The sequence below is a fragment of the Phocoena sinus genome, chromosome 14, assembly GCF_008692025.1.
Source record: "Phocoena sinus isolate mPhoSin1 chromosome 14, mPhoSin1.pri, whole genome shotgun sequence".
Taxonomy (NCBI): Eukaryota; Metazoa; Chordata; class Mammalia; order Artiodactyla; family Phocoenidae; genus Phocoena; species Phocoena sinus.
Genome location: NC_045776.1, coordinates 56,737,452 through 56,754,102, shown reverse-complemented (window position 1 = coordinate 56,754,102; position 16,651 = coordinate 56,737,452). Strand labels below are relative to the sequence as shown.

The following is a 16,651-nucleotide window of genomic DNA, read 5'->3' as shown; positions in this document are numbered from 1 at the left end:
TACGCGTGTGTTAGTATGTGTGCCCGATCCTTCCCCTGCTTGCAAAAGCCGGAGCAGCTCCTAGAACTCGCCAGCTATAAAGCCCGGGGTGGCCGGGCAGGAGCCGCGCACCGCGAACCGCAGCTCTGGGGCAGGAGCGGGGCGGGGCCGAGCGCGGGGACCGCCCGGGCGCGGGGCGCAGCCAACCAGCGGCCGGCGAGGGCGGGCCGGCGCGGGCCGAGGGGCGCGGGCAGTCACAGGCGCCCGGCGCGCGCTGCAGGTGGCAACTTGGAGGTGCCACCGCCGCCGCCGCGAGAGGGCCCGGGTCTGGAGGCCCCTTCCAACCTCTGGGAGCCCTTTCCCGCCGCCGAACCCGAGACCGGATCCGGGACAATCCGAAGGAAAAAGCCGCTGCGCAGGGACCTGTGAGCAGCCCTACCTCTCCTCTGCCCTTGCGCTACTTTTTTTCTTCCAGGAAGGTTGTGCCGGGGAGCGGCGAACAGGCTCCGGGAGGGGCCGGAGAGGGACGTTCCCGGTGACCCAGGTGAGCCCCTTTCCTTCCCCTACCCCATCCCTCTTCGCAGACGGTCGCAGGTCGGGACTCCAGCTCTCCGGGTGGGCAGGGGCTGGTGCGTGGGCGCCTGCCCTTGGCTCGAGGTCGAGGAGGGAGAAGGCGAGGAAGGGGCGAGGCTGGCCCGGCCAGGGGCTGCCTTCCCGGGCCCGCCTGGAATCCGCAGGGACGGACAGAGAGGGCTCGGCGGTGGCCGGAGGGCTGACACCCTGGTCGCAGCGGGCCGGAATCGCCCCCGTGCGCGCCGTGCGGGAGCCGGGCGCGGCGCCTCTGCGAACCTTCGGAGTGAGCGCGCCGGTTTAGGCGAGCGCACGAATCTTTAAGTCCCTGCGAGCCCCGAGTGCCGAAGGACGTCATCCCTCTCTGCCCCGCAACTCCTCCTCCGCCCCTACTCGCCTCCACCCCTCCGCGCCGGCGGCGCAGCCTGTTCGGAGATTCCGTGTCTTGGCCAACGCGCGGAGTCGTTGCTGCTGTCACTCCCCTCCCTGCCCTCGCCGGAGATGGAGCGCCCCGGGGTCTGCCTCCCCGGCTCCGGCCTTCTAGCGGTCCGCTGAGGGCGAGTGGGGCAGGCCAGTTCTCTGCGCCGAGGGCGGAGGTGGGCGCGGGCTCGCTCTCCAGTGCTCGCTGTATCCATCCCCAACCCCCTGCAGCTTGAACCGCTGGCCAAGGGAGCAGAGTCTCTGTAGCCAGACCTTGCTCGCTCTGGGAAATTGGGGGCCTCCTAGGATGTTGCAAACCTCGGAGGAGAGGCGGGAGCCTCTGCCTCCATCTGGGCGTTTCAGCCCCTGCCGTGAAGTGAACATTGGCTCTGACCTCAGCCTACGGGCTCTAGCATGGGGGTGCTGGCGGCAGTGTGTGTGTGTGTCTGTGTGTGTCTGTGTGTGTGTGTGTGTCTGTGATCCTCCGTGAGGCAGAGGCGCAGGAGCCCGCCCCTCCTGCCCCGCCGCGCCGCAGGGCTCCGCCGCCCCTCACCGCGAGCGGCGCGCAGCTGCATGCCAGCAACTCAGCGCTGCTGGCCCCTCTCCTCCTCCCGCTCTAGCTGCTAGCCCCTCCCGCCCCCAACCTAGGCGCGACCCAGGGTGAAAATCATCTGGCCGGAGGGTGCGGGTGGGGGAATCGAGTCGCTTGGGGCACGTTTCCAAAATCCAGAGGAACGCCGTTCGCCGGGCATTTCATCTTCCCGCGGCTCGGCTGTGAGGACCTCGGGTAGAGGCTGGTGGAGGCGAATCCGCACCCCAGGGAGGGTGTCGTGTAACTCGGGAAGCCGAAGTTGGGGTCGCTGAGCATCCGAACTCCCTTTGCGCGTCCTGCGCGGAGGCGGAGGAACCGGGGGCTGGCGTGCGGACGCGCTGCGCGGGCGGTGGGGAGGCTGGGGACCAGCTGCTGGAGGGCGCCCCGGGCCGCTGGAGCCGGAGGGCTAGGCGCCGGCGTGGGAGGGCGCGTCGGGGCTGCGGTGGGCTCGGGGGCGCCCGACTAGCGCTGGAAGTTGAGGTCGGGGTCCGCGCCGCGTGGTGACAGCCCTCCCGGCCCCTGCGGATTCCCGAGCAGCAGCCACGTGGCGCGTTCGGTCCGCGCCTCGGCCCGCCGGCCGCGGCTTTCGCTTTTCATTCTGCAGAAGTGAAGCCTCTGCGCCCCGAAAGCCAGGGGTGCTGGAGGCGAAATCCTCCGGGGAGCGAGGGCGGCGCCGAAAAGAGTCGGAAAGGGAGAATGCAGGATCCGGCGGGTAAAGCCGTTGAGCGCCACAGATCCCCGAGGCAAGGCGAGGCTGACCCAGGCAAGAGGTCCGACTCCTGGGCCTTTGCGCCGCTCTCCCTAGGGGACCGAGGGTTCCAGCCTCCTGCGCCCCCAGCCCGGGCTCGTGGACAACTGTATAATTCCCTCCGGAGTGCATTGGATTAAGACTGGGCGGGGAGAGGGCTGGAATCCATGAAATGAATGAAAGTAGAAAGGACTGTAAATCCCAAATATAATTCCGGTTTAAATCTAAATTCCGTTTGATTAGAAACAGACTCTAATCTGGTAGCGCAGGGTCTGGGTGCATTTCTCCTAATGACAGTTACTGGAGGGCCCGGCAAGGCTCGTCCTTCCCAAGCTGGAATTGTGCTGCAGGTGGAGGTTGGGAAGGGGTGGGAGTACGGGTGCACATACCCTTAATTTACAGCAGGGAAGCGGTCAAGTTCAGGTTGGTTTGGAAATGACCTTGCAGGCCTTCTTCCCCTTCTCACCTGCCACAGGCATTTCCCACCTGGATCAATTACATACGTTCAGAGACTTAAGCGACACCAAGGGGTTAAAGATCCTCTCCTGTAACATTAGTTTCCAAAGAGGACTTTTAAAGAGGATTCTTAGAACTGTAGTACCCTCAGGAAAACATTCTCAGTTCAGAGGAGCAGGGTTGTAAAGTGAAATTTCATAACTAGACTGTGATACCTCAGCCCCAATAAGGGAGGTTTCCTCCAGACTGTGGTGTAAGTTAATGAGAGCAGGGCTCTGTCTCATCCTTTTTCCCTCCAGGGCCTGGTATATAGTAGGTGTTCAACAAACATATATAGACTGATACTTATAATTTAAAATGTTGGCCTGAAAAGACATTTCATAATTTCTAGGGTCAGTTATTTTTTAAATCAGAATATTAAACCAATTATAATAGTCATTATGAGGCCGAATGTGCATTGTTTACCTGTATTTTTAAACTATTTGGGATTTGTGAAATCACTTTAAATAAAAACGCACTTAAGGTGTTGGGAAGTTTAGAAATAACAGCATGACCGTTGCATGTTTAAAGTCCCTCTGTAACAGTCTCGGATTGAATACCTCTAGAAATGGAGATCTCACTACTTTCACAAGGGTTCTATACACTTTAGATAAACTCATTATTCAAATGTTAGGAACTCAAGGTTGAACACGACAGGGCCTCTGCCCATACATGCTGGTTGGCAGGGCCAGAAAGGAAACGTGATTTTGGTGCTACTGGGTAGACAATGGGAGAAAGTTAAGAGATCTCAGCGCTTTGAGTGGCAGCAGCAAGGGGCACTTGACTGAGGATGGTCCTGTGCTTTGGCTTTGGAGGGGGAAGAGAACTATATAAACTGACTAATAAGAACTTTCTCGAAGCTCGGCCTGCTTATCTATTCCTTCCAGTGCCATTTCCTGAGCTATAACACTCAGCCCTCTCTCTCTCCTACACGCCCACGCTTCTTACATGTAAGAGCCGTCTCCAAGCCTCTGTGTTCCTTTTCTTCTTGAATCCTAAGATTCTTCATGCTATCCCTAACACCGCATTGCCAGCTCTGCTCACAACACACTGAATATTAACATGCTATCTCTGAAAATTTTTTAAAAAAAAGAAAAAAAAGGAGCAAAAACTCAAGCAGGGAAGGATTTGTGTAGAACTTGAAGTCAGGGCGGTTGGCAGTGAGTGGTTCATTAAAAAGATCCAGGGATGGGCTTCCCTGGTGGCGCAGTGGTTGAGAGTCCGCCGATGCAGGGGACACGGGTTCGTGCCCCGCTCCAGGAAGATCCCACATGCCGCGGAGCGGCTGGGCCGGTGAGCCATGGCCTGTGAGCCTGCGCATCCGGAGCCTGTGCTCCGCAACGGGAGAGGCCACAACAGTGAGAGGCCCGCGTACCGCAAAAAAAAAAAAAAAAAAAAAAAAAAAGATCCAGGGAGCCGGATGAGTCACGGTCCACTGTGGGCAGCCACTTCCTCATCATTTTCACCTGCCACACGGTGAGAACCCATTTATGACTCCAGCGTTCTCAGAGGCAGTGGGATGGAGACTGTGAGAGTGAGCACATGGAACGTAGAATTTTCCAGTTCAGAACCAGTTAACCAAGAACAGCAAGACCCACAATTAGTTAGGAAACACGACTTTCCACAGAGAGCTGCTTAAGGGGCTGGAGATTGTAAAAGCTATCCAACCGTGCTCTTCACAGTAAAGATGGAGGAACATCAATGGCTGTTAGAAAGTTTCTGATTTGTCATTTTGCCAGGGAGTCAGGGAAATGGCGATAGAGAAATGAAAGCAACCACCAGATTGCTGAGAGGAAGAAAATCTGTGTGTTTTAATGCTACTTGAGTAGCACGTGAGGCTTTTGTTTGACAGCATTCGGTGTCATGATGACATGAGGTACAAAGCAGGCCTGATAGATGGGCCACTTGTGTGCTGAAGGGCCACCGGTCACAGAGCCCAAAGCTAATACAGGGGCTCATATCCCGGTGGGATTGCAGACAGAAATCAGGACACCGGAGCTAGAAGTACAGCATCTTGGAATCCTCAGTAGCGAGAGAGTGAGGAGCTAACTAGGTTAAGCGCGGTGATGTGATAGGGAATAGCATTGCGTATAATTGGGGTCGATTAGGACGATTTCAGTCAAGCGGCATGAATCCAGATCAGAACCGGAGGAAAGATATGAATGGGCAAAGGAATGCCCGGTAGTACTCACATTGGGAATTCGGAAACAGAAGGAGGGAGAGAGCTGCCGTGTCTCAGTGTGGTAGGGAAGCACCGGCAGGACTCAGAACTCAGACCCCTCACTGCTGCTCCATCGCGTTATGTAACGTCTCTGAGCCACAGTGACCCCATCAGTAAAATAGGGATAAGGATACTTCCTGGTGAGGAATCAATCACGTGTAAATACCTCACATTTACTTGTTATCATGGCGTGTTATTTCTGGCTCTTAGGTTAGCTGCCCTGGCAACAAGCTTCCGGTTTGCTAGACCCAGGAGTATAGGTTGGCTGGATGAATTATCACCAGGTCTTTCTCTTCAGCCTCCGTTAGAAATCCAGTCTCACATTTCCAACTGCCAGGTAGATATTTTTACCCAGCTGTTCCGCAGTCACCTCAGACTGAATAGGTCTAAAACTTTCATTCATCAATTTCCTACTTTCCTCCCTTATCCCAGTACATGTCCTGAGTCGCCAGGCAGGAAGCCTGGTCTTCATGTTTTATACCTTCTTCTTCTCACGTTGCTGCCCTGGAGACACACAGAAATGCCAGTGGTCTTGTTGTGGTGACTCCCACTGTCACTTCCTTTCTATATTATTGTCGCCAGTCCTTCCCCAGACTCTTGTCACCTCCTGCTTGGACCGTTGTGGTCATCATCCCGTCCCACTCTCATCCCAGCCCCCTAACCCGGGCTTCCAGCTCAGTCCTTTGATTGGACAGTTTTGATCACATCATTGCCTGGCTCCGAACTTCAGGTCTCTCCTATTTCCTGAAGGATAAGATCTCAACCCTGTATATCTGTGTTCACAGCCCTGTGTCCAGCACTCAGTGTGATCTCCCACTGGCCCTGGCAGGAAACCCATTGCACCCGTCCCCGTCTTGGATGCACACCTTTAAATTTTATTTCCACGTCCTTTGCCCATCCATTTCCTTCAACCGGAAATACCCCTCCTCTCCGTATCTTCATCTTGAAATCCCACCGGTTTTTCAAGGTCCAGCTCAAACACCACTTCCCTTCTGAAGTTTTCCCTGATCATTCTCAGAAGGGCTCCCTCCCCTTTCAGCAGATCTTTGCGTTTTCCTCTTATGTGGCACGTACCAGGTCTTTATTCTGTAGTGTGTTCCTGTTGACGGGACAACTTATTCATCTTTGTATTCATCACTGAGTGGTGCCCAGAGTGGAGGCTCCATCACTTTTCATTCACTGAATGGTTATGTTGTGATGCCCAAGAAACACAATGAAAGAAGGATGCTCCAAACCCAAGTCAAGTCCGTAGGGAGGAAGAAGTAACCAACCCTTGATCGGGTCTTCGAAGGTGAAGTGAAAAAGAGGCAATTATCCGAAAGTCACACCCTACCCTCTACGTCCTTTTTGTCTAATTAAATGAATAACTTAAGCTTTGGTAGCTGGAGGAATCTGTGTCATTATTGACATTCTTCATTGTAGAAATGAGCTTCTAGTCATGTGAGTTGGATGGAGTTTTCCAAAACAGACCAGAATGTGGGGAAGCCAAAGCTGACAGTGACTGGGCTGAAAGAAAACAGATATCCTGGGCAAGATGCCTGTAAATGCTGAACGTATCCAGAAGGAGGGAAGAATTCTTGTCTTGTCTGATGTAGAATCCCTTTTAGGAAGCTTTTCATCTGATTCCTCTCATGGCTCCTTGATTTGCAAAATATACGTACTATATTATCAAAATATATCATCATGCATGTGTTAATTAGCATGGGTAGTTGTCTGAATGTTTCTGATCGAGAAGAATAAAAAGACTAAGCCAATCCTCTTGTGTATACAATATGTTTGAGGACAGGTGGAAAAACAAATTATTATAAAAAGCTTGCCAGCTTGCTTGTTCTAGGAAGAGAAATGCTTCCAAACAGTCTTAAATATACAAGCCTTCAAACTTCAGAGGATAAATCAATCCTCATCAAATAATCAGCCCGTTGCACACGAGGAAGGAACAAGTAGGAAAAAAAAATAGGACATGATCAGGTGCTGAGGTTTTGAATAGTTAGGACTGAGACACTTATTATATAATGTTGGAATTATACTCTCAAACCTCTTCTAGAATCTGAGCAATTGGATGATCTAAGTGATCAAGGGCTGTTGTATCTGTGTTATGTAATTTTTACACATGGTGTTTTAAAGATTTTTTTTTGATGTGGACCATTTTTAAAGTCTTTATTGAATCTGTTACAATGTTGCTTCTGTTTTATGTTTTGGTTTTTTGGCTGCAAGGCATGTGGGATCTTAGCTCCCTGCTAAGGGATCGAACCCATACCCCGTGCACTGGAGGGCAAAAAGTCTTAACCACTGGACCGCCAGGGAAGTCCCCACACATGGTGTTTATAGGGTTTACATAAATATATTACAAAATAGAAAAGATGTTGGTCATCCACTGGGTGAAAACATTTGGCCACATGTGTGATTCTTATTCAGGACACTGTTCCAAACTGGCTAATGGAAATGATAGTGTTACTATATCACAGAGAAAATGAAAAAAAAAGAAAAAAACTAAATGGCATCTCAAAGTGAGACATATTATTTTAATTACTAGTCTGATAGTTGTGTTTTTTTTTTAAATCAGCATTTTGCCATACAAATCTCTCCATCTCTGTAACCTCTGTGATATAAAAGTCCATCATGGAAGATTCACATGATCTAGTTCAAATACAAGCAAATATTTGTTTTTTAAAACTTTATTGAAGTATAGTTGATTTACAATGTTCTGTTAATTTCTGCTGTACAGCAAAATGATTGTTTTATATATATATTCTTTTTCAGATTCTTTTCCATTATGGTTTATCATAGGATATTGAACATAGTTCACTGTGCTATACCTTGTTTTTTATCCATTCTATATATAACGGTTTGCATCTGCTAATTCCAAACTCCCAATCCTTCCTTCCCCCACCCCCATCCCCTTTGGCAATCACAAGTCTGTTCTCTATATCTGTGAGTCTGTTTCTGTTTCATAGATATATTCATTTGTGTCATATTTTAGATTAAACATATAAGTGATATCATATGGTATTTGACTTTCTCTTTCTGACTTACTTCACTTAGTATGATCATCTCTAGGTCCATCCATGTTGCTGCAAATGGCATTATTTCATTCTTTTTAATGGCTGAGTAATATTCCATTGTGTGTGTGTGTATATATACACATATATCACATCTTCTTGATCCATTCATCCGTCGAGAGGCAGTTAGATTGTTTCCATGTCTTGGCTATTGTAAATTGTGCTGCCGTGAACATAAGGGTGCACAAATGCAAGCAAATATCTAGTCAGAGACTAATATTCACCTTCAAAAGAGAACGTCTTTCTTTCCCCCCAGCAGCCACAAAATTCCGCAGCGCCAATTCATCAAACCAGGAGCCCGTGTGGGCAAAGACTGTTTGGATAAGCTAGAAGTCTGCGTTAAAACAGACCGATACACATTTGCATTCCACCGAAGATAGTTGTTTTTTTGAATGTTGGATGCCCTTTTTAGTTTGGGTTGTGAGAAACCCAAAATCTATCTTTCTTATAGAAATCTGTCTTATAGATAAGATAATATCTATACAAAATGAGAACGTTTAAAATGCATCACGTGCAGACCCTAAAGAGCAGTGTGAACCTGGTGATACAACATAAAATGAGCAGGAGAGCCTTGCTGTTACTGTCAGTGCCCATCCCACTGTGTAGGAGCTCTACGGAGAGTACCTTTTGGGAAAGATGGGAAAACAACGATCATATGTGGGTGGATATTGGGGTGGGGACACGTATGAGGTGCCACACTTTGCCTGTTTTCCCTCTGTATCTCAGTGTCTTCCTTTCATGCCAATTCCTGAAACACCCTTTTATCGAAGTCTTAACAATGACTGTCAACACGGATCCTTAGAAACTGTTTAAATACAGTAATGTCATTTTTGGAAAGCATTCTCCCTGCTTTCACCCACCTTCTACACGTCTATGAACTAAGCTTCCGTCCCCTGCCCATACGCATATGTCAGTGTCTCTATGTCGTGGAGACATATTATTCTGGATTTCCTTGGAAACAGAGCCTGAGATCAGGATTTGAGTGCCAGGTGGGGACAATCAAGCTGCCACACTCACCCAGCTGCAGTCCTGTGCCCGCAGCTTCTCCTGATTGTCTGGGGACACATCACCTAAGTGTTCTGAGTCTAGGTTTCTTCTGCAAAACTAGTTTAGTAATACCTACCTAGCAGAGTTGTTATTAGGACTAGGAAAAATACTTACAAAATGTCTGGTATATAGTAAGTGCTTGAACAAGTGTACCCCATTCCTTTGTGTCCTATGATGTATATTATATTAACATTTAATTCAGTATGAAACTTGTATTTAACCAATCAAATTTTAGTCTCAATATTTGTGTCTCAGACTTTTGGTTCTGACGCCATTTATTTTTTAATCATTAAAAAATGAACTGTAATCCTGAGTATATTTAAATGTAACTTTCTTTTTGGCACTTTTCAAGTTTTTTTAAAAAATAGTAACCAGGGCTTCCCTGGTGGTGCAGTGGTTGGGAGTCCGCCTGCTGATGCAGGGGACATGGGTTCGTGCCCCGTGGCTGGGCCCGTGGGCCATGACCGCTGGTCCTGCGCTTCCGGAGCCTGTGCTCCGCGATGGGAGAGGCCACAACAGTGAGAGGCCCGTGTACCGCAAAAAAAGAAAAAATAGTAACCAAAGTACAGTGCAGTTAGGAAGATAAACCTGATAATCCTACTGCAAAAGTTTCTGCATTTTAAAATCAATTAGAAATTGTTATTTTGTTATGTATAACAGTTATTATTATTTGTTATGAGTGATGCATCATTCATACCTTCTCTATATGTGCATCATTCATGTTGCAAAAATAATGAGTGACGTAGACATTTATCCTCTGTCTGCAGTAAGATAATCCATGACAAGTTCATTTGGACTCCTTGATTTTGAGGTGATGAACATTGACCCTTTAATCACCAAGATAATTAGGTAAAATGGACAGAGCTGATCTATTTCTTGGAAGAGCAGTTTAATTTTCAGTGGATATAACTTTTTCCAGGCCGAAAAGCTTAATAACTTTAAGACAACTGACTCTATCACCACCTGCAATTGTGGTAATTCTAAACAGAGTCAGATTTCTCCTAACTGACCTTAGGAATCCCTGGGGAATCCCTCCCCTGTTTCCAAGACCACATCCCCTCTGTGCTGTCTGTACCCGCCCCCCCCATTTTCACTTGCTTTTATTCAAGCCACACTAGTGACCTTTGACATTAAAGATCCCAAATGCACCAAAGGATGCTGATAAACCCACTGTGGCCTGAACCCAACAGAGAGGCACCCACGTGGCCAGGAGGCGACCTCAGCTCTCCTGAGGTCTGGATTGGGTGCAGGTTCTGGATCACTGCTCAGTCGGCCGTGTTATCCCCGTGGCCCGGGAGGTCCAGCATTCATCCCCTTTTCTTGGAGACACCACCACACAACAGTGCCACTTGGTGGATTCTGTGATTGAGGTGAAGTGGCTCTTTCACTCAGGACCCAGACACGAGCATCTGGGTGTCAGGATGGAGGATGGAGCCAGACATACTCTGTATCACACTCCAAATGTGTTCCAGCTTTCAGGGTTTCATATGAAATCCTTGGCACATAGAAAACGCGTGAACAGGTGTACCCAACTTGCAAGCTTGTGAAATCTTGGAGTTTATCAAATAGGCAGTGGGGAACCATGGGAGGGATGTATGCAGAAGAGTAATACAGGAGGCTAGAAATAGAAAGCTTACTCTGGGTATACGGGTGGGGTGAGTTTGATGGTGTAAGAGGACAAAAAGCTAGGTGGGCAACTAGGAAGCTTTCCCATCCAAGCACCACACCCCACACTAACCTGAGACCTTGATTCTCTTCTCCTTTGACCTGGGTTCTTTCCCAGGAGACCCCTAACTTTTTCTCCTATGGTTAGATGTTGGAATAACAAAAACTACAAATGTAGAGATCCCATTCTTCAAAGGTTGGGTGGCTTAGATACTTTCACAAATTTTATGAATCTTGGGGAATATTATCATATTCCAACGTCATCTATGGAATACGTTGTTTTTATAAAGGATGAGTAACTTGTGCTATTCTTAGCTGTTTGCTTCCTTTGAAAAACATATTAAAGATAAAAATGAATTAGGTAACTCAACAGTGAGTAATGCTGCTGAAGTGTATGTGTGACCCAGATGTCAAACCTTTTCACTCAGTGAAAAAGTATCACGATGTTTTGATTTATGTCTCGTACTTTTAATACATGAGTAGATGCCTGTCTTTCAGGTTATTTCATGTAGTATTTTGTCTCAAGTGTAGCTTTGCTCGCCCCTAGATATGATTAGAAGATAACTAAGTGTGTTTCAGGAAAAATAAGCAGTGATGTCATTTTCCAGCTTGTGGGTTCGTCAGCACTTAATTTCCCTAGATGATGGTTTATTCATCTTTATGATGGAGTTACAGCGGCTCCAGCTTTCAAATCCACAATCCTAAAGCCTCATCATGAATTTAAAACCTTTTGCTTTTTTAAACCTGATAACATCACATAAACTTCACGATCGTTTTTACATGTTAGCATTATTGAAACACAATGTTGGCCCAAGGAAATGAAAATATCACTTTGCACAGGGTCTGCTGTACAAAAATACTAAGTATGCTGTGTAGTAGAAATTACCACAACATTGTAAATCAACTATACTTCAATCAAATAAATTAAAAATGAAACAAGACAAAATATATACTAAAGAATTCTTTAATAACAATAATAATAGTATTATTATTGGGAGCACAGGTATTATAGTTTTTGTTCTCCGGATAATTGGTCACATTAGCCTGACGACAATGTCTCGTTTTTCGGAATTGGCTCGGCACTTTCCCTGTTTAACCATGTTACCCAGGATTTCATGTTTATTTTCCTCTCCTTTCACCTCTCTGCCTAGATTTGGATGATCTCAGAGAGATTCTGGATAATCTTTACAAAGTCTGGCAAGATGATTTATCTGTGTGGTTTTCACTAAAATCTATTGAAGTGACAAGCACAGGCTAAAGTATATAGCACATCTTTCAAAATGCTTTCTCCTGGACTCCGTTTGGCCTAAGGAAATGGGGTGTTGGTTACATCTGACCAGCTGTTAGTCTAGTGGAAGGTGATGATCCACTGGGCAGGGCTGGAAATGTAGCAAGTGGCTTTAGCGGTGAGCTGCTTGTATGATGCCTCAAAGAACAGCTGGGCTGAGCCACCGGTGACATCCTATTGGAGTGCAGTTCACTTACTTCCTGGAAATGAGTGGATGTGGAAAAAGTATCTGACCCATAAAATTATTGCTGTGACCAAAAGTATAATTTTAACAAGATTGAGAAAGAGAGTTGAGAATAGAAAAAAAATGAAACAAGGAAAATAACCATTCTCTCACGTTATACTTCACTGTGTTGGATGCCAATGAAAGTGAGTGCTGGGTATCAATAAAGAAAGTTGCATTGTGTTCATAGAAAATTAGTGTCAAATAAATATGCTCTCCCTCTTTCTCACATGAAATGATAAGCCCAGTAAGTTTAGTGAACATCCATTACTTCATATACATAAAAAATAAAAGAGGGGCTTCCCTGGTGGCGCAGTGGTTGAGAGTCCGCCTGCCGATGCAGGGGACGCGGGTTCGTGCCCCGGTCTGGGGGGATCCCACATGCCGCGGAGCGGCTGGGCCCGTGAGCCATGGCCGCTGGGCCTGCGCGTCCGGAGCCTGTCCTCCGCAACGGGAGAGGCCACAACAGTGAGAGGCCCGCGTAACGCATAAAAAAAAAAAAAAATAAAAAAAATAAAAGAGAAAAAAACCTTTTCTTCCTTATAATGAGAACTCTCAGGATTTACTCTCTCAACTGTCATATATAACATACAGCAGTGTTAATTGTATTTATCATGTTGTACATTATATCCTAGTATTTACTTATTTCATAACTTTGTACCTTTTGACCACTTTCATCCAATTTCCCCCCTCACCCGACACCCACCTCAGGTAACCACAAATCTGATCTCTTTTTCTCAGTTTGTTTGTTTTTTTTTTTTGAAGTATAATTGACCTACAGCACTATGTCTGTTCTTGGTACGCGACATTGTGATTTGGTATTTCAATACATTACGAAACGATCACCACGATAAGTCTAGCTACCCTCTGTTAACATACAAAGATATTACATAGTGATTGATTGTATTCCCCGTGCTGTAGATTTCATCCCCATGACTCATTTGTTTTACAGCTGGAAGTTTCTACCTCTTGATCCCCAAACTCTCTTAACAGCCAAGAGCCAGATTTTTGTGGGGCTGTCCTTTTACATAGAGGACATAGTGGGTGTTCAATAAATGCAAAGACTCATAGTGACTTGATTTAGCGTCGTCAACCGGGATGGAAACTAAGCACATCCGTTCACTCGTTTTCAAAAAAGTTTAAGTGGCTGAGTTCATCAGAGTGATAGTTTAAAGATCCTGTCTCTGCTAAACCTCTCCTTGTAACTTCAGCGAGGGCTTTGATTTTCCCTTTACACCCAATAGTCAGAGAGCTGTGAGAACATGTGTTCCACCCGGGCTGAAAACACTGAGCTACGTTCCAGATGCCTTCTCTTCACGGTCCGATGGGTTCCTGGTTGTAGCCACAAGCTAAATTTGTCCGCATGGGGTTGCTTGCTCGAGGTTTATGGTTTGGTTCTCCCCCACTTTGTGTTGACTCTTTGTTCACAAAGAGGCACGCTGAATTCAGAAATATGCTTTTTGGCATTGACCTACTAAAGTATCAGTTTGCTCCTGATATGAAAGCCAGCATCAAAGATATGGACAGGACAAGGTCAGTGACCTCTGAACATCTTGAAGCCTTTTATTTTTCAACTGCACTCATGCCGGGGAGAAACCTGGCTTTAGTAGTCCTGTGCCCTTTGGAACAGGCTGAGCAATGCTGCCTACAGAGTCTTCCTTTTCATTTGAGCCCATGGTCTTTGGAACGTTTGCACCTCCCCCCATAAGGAATGCCCGCAAATCTCATACTTTGGCAAGTTTTGGCTCTCCTTTTCTGAGTTGTTTTTCAAAGCAGAAGGCAAGCAATGATCACAGGGTCATTTAATGTTTGTAGTGCATTTTGTTTTTTAGAGCATAGAAATGCTTGTGTTCTTCAGCCTTTGGCTTTTTCGGTCCTACGGGTGAAAAGATTAGATTGATAAAAGGCAGAGACCTACTTTCGGAATATAGGCATTCCCCATTTTACAGATGAATCCTTTTTCCAAAAGTGCATTTGTCAGTATTTGTTTGGAATTTTGAATTCTTTGCCCGGAGAGAAGATGTTGAAAATTATGGTTAGGTTTCCAGGCTAGTTCAGACAACTATACTCAATCTATGTCATGAGCAAATTTTGGAACTATTAGTACCAGTGGTGGGACTCAGACAGGAAGCCAGTGGGGCCCCAGGAAGCCATGGGGGCAGCCGAAGGCGCAAATCTTTGGATGCACAGATAGCATCCGTTCCTGAATCCCTCATCCATCTTCTGCCCATTTCTCTGGGCTCTGATGTCCACATACTATCCTGAGTCACACTTCTATGCGTATAGTTAGGCTTTCTTCCCAAAATACATTCCTCATTCCAAATGTATTACCTTCTCTCTTTCTCAAATAAAACTACCATTTTCTTAGTTCTGCTGCTCTAACCTGGTAATAGTAGGAAAGCCACCTGATTAAATTAATCATATTTTTGTATGTGTGCAAGGGATTGATAACCCCATAACCCTTCATGCTATTTGCATTAAAAAATAGAATGTCTCACAGGTGGCCAACAGGCACATGATAAGATGCTCAACATTGCTAATCTTTAGAGAAATGCAAATCAAAACCACAATGATGTATCATCTCACACTGGTCAGAATGGCCATCATCAAAAAGTCTACAAATAATAAATGCTGGAGAGGGTGTGGAGAAAAGGGAACCCTCCTACACTGTTGGTAGGAATGTAAATTGGTACAGCCACTATGGAGGTTCCTTAAAAAACTAAAACTAGAGTTACCATATGATCTAGCAATCCCATTCCTGAGCATATATCTGGAAAAGATGAAACTCTAATTCAAAAATATACATGTGCCCCAGTGTTCCTAGCAGCACTATGAACTGGAAGCAAGACATGGAAGCAATCTAAGTGTCCAATGACAGATGAATGGATAAAGAAGATGTGATGTATATATATACACACACACACACACACATAAACACACGTGCGCGCATGCAATGGAATATTACCCAGCCATTAAAAAGAATGAGATAATGCCATTTGTGGCAACATGGATGGACATAGAGATTACCATACTAAGTGAAGTAAGTCAGAAAGAGAAAGCCAAATACCATGTGATATCACTTCCATGTGGAATCTAAAACATAATACAAACAAACTTATTTACAAAACAGAAACAGACTCACAGACATAGAAAACAAACATGGTGACCAAAGGGGAAAGTGAGGGGAGGGATAAATTAGGAGTTTGAGATTAGCAGATATACACTACTATATATAAAATGAATAAACAACAAGGATTTACTCTGTAGCACAGGGAAATATATTCAATATCTTATAATAGCTTGTAATGAAAAAGAATAGAAAAAAATATATATGTATAACTGAATCACTTTGCTGTACACCTGAAACTAATACAACATTGTAAATCAACTAGACTTTGATAAAAAAGTCGTGTCTTGTAACTCAAACACAGGTTGTTGTATTTACTTCAGTTTGGTTTTCACTTATTTTTTTACAAGCAAGTTACTGATGTGGGCCATGAGAATAAAAGTGTGAATGAAATATGCTTATCATCTCACAGGGAGACAAGTATATAAATGCCAGTAAACATGATACAAAATGTGATAATGATGAATTTCAAAAGAGAATTTTATGAAAATATCAAATCTTATACATCACTGGAGAGAAGCAGATAAACTGATAACAATAATATTGAAAAATAATTTGCATTTTCTTATAAAGCTGTGCACATATTCCAACATAGTAATTCTGCATATAATTATATACCATTGAGAAACTGTCACACATATGCACCAAAAACTGTGTCAAAAATACCCATAGTATGGGCTTCCTTGGTGGCGCAGTGGGTGAGAGTCTGCCTGCCGATGCAGGGGACACGGGTTCGTGCCCCGGTCCGGGAAGATCCCACATGCCGCGGAGCAGCTGGGCCCGTGAGCCCTGGCCGCTGAGCCTGCGCGTCCGTAGCCTGTGCTCCGCAACAGGAGAGGCCACAACAGTGAGAGACCCATGTACTGCAAAAAAAAAAAAACAACCCATAATAGCAGTAAAATGGAAACAGCACAAATGTCTTTGGACAGGAGAATGGATAAGTAAATAATGGCCCAGTCACAAAATGAGATATTATACAAGCCACAAAAATGAATGACGTATATAGGTTTAACCAACCATGTGGATGAATCATTAATAATGATCAAAATAAAAGCTGCAGAAGATTGAATGATATAATACAATTTTTATAAGCCTTCTTTTTTTCAAAACCATGCAAAACTTAACAGTATTCTTTAGGAAAACCTATGTTGCGTGGCAGCCAGGGGGTAGGGCAGGAGGACTGAATGGCAGATGCAGAGATTTTGGTAACAGTCTTG

At 45.8% G+C, this 16,651-nt stretch overlaps 1 protein-coding gene across 1 annotated transcript in view; it reads left to right on the top strand.

The window, feature by feature from the left end:
- Positions 1–204: 204 nt before the first annotated feature.
- The window catches only part of EPB41L3 (erythrocyte membrane protein band 4.1 like 3), a 221,909-nt gene continuing 205,462 nt past the window's right edge, over positions 205–16,651 (top strand). Inside the window, exon 1 of the mRNA XM_032602982.1 lies at positions 205–523. The gene's annotated coding sequence lies outside the window, so the exon portion shown is untranslated. The remainder of the gene's footprint in view (positions 524–16,651) is intronic.